Raw genomic sequence first — 3,477 nt, forward strand, 5'->3', positions numbered from 1 at the left:
CACTGTTGTTACTGTTCTAGGCCCCCCCATCTACTATGATAAGAAGATATTTCTGGAAGAAAATTCATAAACAACATCATTTGACATGCTCATTCATGATATTTTTATTATTCTTTATTCTTTCTCTGATCTCTGATCTCTTCACTTTTGAGATGAAATCTGATCATTTACCACGTCATGTTTACATTAACCTGAATCAAGATTTTCAATTTTGCTAACATCTGTTGCGCGTCGCGCGCCGCACTGTAGAGGTTGAATTGTAGATGCATTGCACAAAAAAAGAAAGGATGATTCTGTAGGTATGTATGTCAACTGATTCCTTTTTATTTTTATTTGTTATTTATTTATTTATTTATTTATTTTGAAACACAATGTGTGTGAATTTATATACATTCTTACAACTGTAGAAGTTGTTTCAATGAAGCTGGTACTCAGTAATAACAATGATTTGTATATTGATAGCAATGGTAGGTAGGCAGGTTCTAAAGTTTGCACACTAGAAAAAATGTGCGGGTTCTACAGAGTGTGAATGTGATTAGAACAGGAATTTGCTGAGCGTCAAAATGGTTAGATCTTGAGAAGGTAATGTCTGCTTCTCTATCTTCTTTAGAACCTCTCAATCTGCTACAAACATTGTAATTATTTGTACTGTAAATGGAAGCATGTGCTAAGCATAATCTTGTAATGAGTGTCAGGCATAATTTATAAACAAACGGGTATTTGTTGACATACGAATATGAAATTGTTTGGCCCCTTAAGTACCAGTAAAGCCCGGTGTGGTGATTGAGCACTTTTGCCTCAGTATTCTACAGTAAGTATTTTAACTAATTCAATCAGAAATATTGCATGACATAGAGCTATCATATATCATATTGTGCCTATACTCTACATAGAGTTTCAAGACTAGTAGAAAGCCAAGGGAAGGGCATGTCGAACCCTGTGTGATATGATATCATGGCATGGTTTGAATAATTAGTAAGGTGATTTCTAGCTAGGCATGAGGAAAAACCAGTTTCTAACCACCTTCAAACTCGAAAAAAAGAGCTTAAAAGGGATCTAGAATGGGTAACGAGGATTTCTCGGGATGATAACGAGGGTCATTTTTCGATGATCTGGAAGCGCCTTCAGAAGTCTGTACTGTCAAAATAAAACCGATAGTGGATAGAAGAAGTAAAACCGGGGTCAGTGATCAGAATAATATATGTCATGTCATTGAGGGGAGCTGTTGTTCCACTTTCCAGCATGTAAATTGTTCAGATAATTGATATGCTGTTTTTTTGTTTATATTCCGTAGATGCTCCCTGAGTCAATAGATAGATAGATAGATAGATAGATAGTAGTAGCAGTAGTTAGACACACTGTATATAGAGTGAGATGTTAAACATCAGAGTCATGAAATCAAGTTGTACTCTATCACATGTTTTCTCCTTGTCTCCGCTGGAGCCTGGAGCTTGTGTGTGTTGCTGGATAAACATCATTTGCACCTGTGCGTATCTCAATATTATGTGCTAATTAGTGATGATATTCCATTGGATGTCCAGAGCAAAGCATTCCGTATGTGAAAAGAGAATTGACAGACAGAATTGCACATGTACATGTACATGTATGTATAGTTAAAAAATAAGGAAGTGGTGGTTGATGCGAGAAAAAGCACCGCTGCCAGAACAAGCTTTTAACCTCGCCCGAAACCCCCCAGCCCAGGGCTCAAGGAGGAATTGGATTCCTGACTGGAAACATGGGCGGATGATGGGAGATGATGGGATGATGGGATGATGGGTTGATGGGTTGATGGGTTTGATGCTGGATGCTGGATGCTCGATGCTGGATTTGCAGTTGGTTTGATTGCAGAGCGAGCCACAACGTGCGTGGATGGCGCCTCGTAATTGGTGACTCGGACGTAGTTGATACTTTATAGATACTTTGACACTTTTGACACTTTGATTTGCCTGCTTTTGACCGTCGAAAAGCACAGGAAGACAAGACAGATGCGATGGGAGGAATCAGACATGGACCAGACAGATAGAGAACAGAGAGCTCAGGTATTATTATTAATACGATCTCTCTCTTCATCCGAAGCAACAACAACAACAACAACAACAACAATAATAATAATAATAATGGATGATATAATGATATTTGCTGCGTAGATCTCGCCAAGAGGGAGCTAGGCCTGGCTGGAAAACGCGGACGGATCCAATCCCACTAGACTAGACTAGTTAAGTTAACGTTACTAGAACTAGGCGATTTTGTGCGTTAACTGGCAAACGTCATGTTTGTTGATTGGGGGGAGAGACTGACAATCCCTTTTTTTTAATATTTTTTTTATATATAGAACTCACAACAGTAACAACAATAATAGGAGGAAGAAGAAGAAGAAGAAGAAGAAGAAGAAGAAGGAGAATAACAGAGACGACACGTTTAACATCTCGCACAGATATGAATTATTTATTGTCGGAATAATTGAAAGCACCTCTGTATTCGTGGTCCGTAATTCACAGCGGATGTGGGATATTAAGTTACAACTTTCAACCTTCCAGCTCTCTTCCTCTCTTCCTCTCTTCCTCTCTTCCTCTCTTCCTCATCTCTCATCTTCACGCTTCATCCACACGTGTTTGGCGTCAGAATTGCGCTTCCCACCCCATCCAGTATCCATGGTCTGTCTGCTTGTCCAGAGCACACTGTTCTATCCAGCGGGCAATCCACGGACAGCTAGGGGAGCATCGGCGGTCCTAGCCCATACACACAGCACAGCTTAAGGTACTGGCACTGACTGGGAGGTTAATCGGTAAGAGAGGTCCATACCTACCCATACTGATAGAGCGTCTATTCCTCTCTGCGCCCTCAGTCCGCTTCTAGGTATATTATATTATATACGTGAATGTATGGCCTCCATGCGGTGTACCGGGCTGTAGCTTAAAGCCACCAACCAACCCTGGTAAGTACTTACTGTACAATGTACTTTGTATGCACTGCGCAGTCTGTACTTCGAGCAATCCGCCCAGTACATCTTTTTCTTTTTCTTTTTCTTTTTCTTTTTCTTCTTTCTTTTTCTTTTTTGCTCTCTCTCTCTCTCACTGAATCCATCCCATTCTTGTCCCATCTGCCATCTGTCTCCCTGTCCCTGCCATGTCGCGATACTTGACTTCGCGTTTGCCCTCTCTCTTCACTCTCCATCTGCCTCCATCTCCATTCCCCTCCCATTCCCCTCCCATGGTGACTGATCCATTCAACTTTCTCCCTGCTGTGCGGCTCCTTTGGCATCCTCACCTCAATTAACCTCCCTCTCCGCCCATTGCCTTGGGCTACAGGAACCATCCCTCACTGTCCTCCTCCGCGAATCGCTGCTGCTATTCTCTTCCCGTTTCTCTCCGGGATATCAAACCTCTCACATCTCTGTCTTGCGCACTCTCTCGTCGCACACCTCCCCCCGGCTGATTATCAACGGGTTGGCGGGAAAAGTCCCCTCCTAGCTATCCC

This window comes from Blastomyces gilchristii (genome assembly GCF_000003855.2).
Source record: "Blastomyces gilchristii SLH14081 genomic scaffold supercont1.8, whole genome shotgun sequence".
In the NCBI taxonomy this organism is placed as follows: Eukaryota; Fungi; Ascomycota; class Eurotiomycetes; order Onygenales; family Ajellomycetaceae; genus Blastomyces; species Blastomyces gilchristii.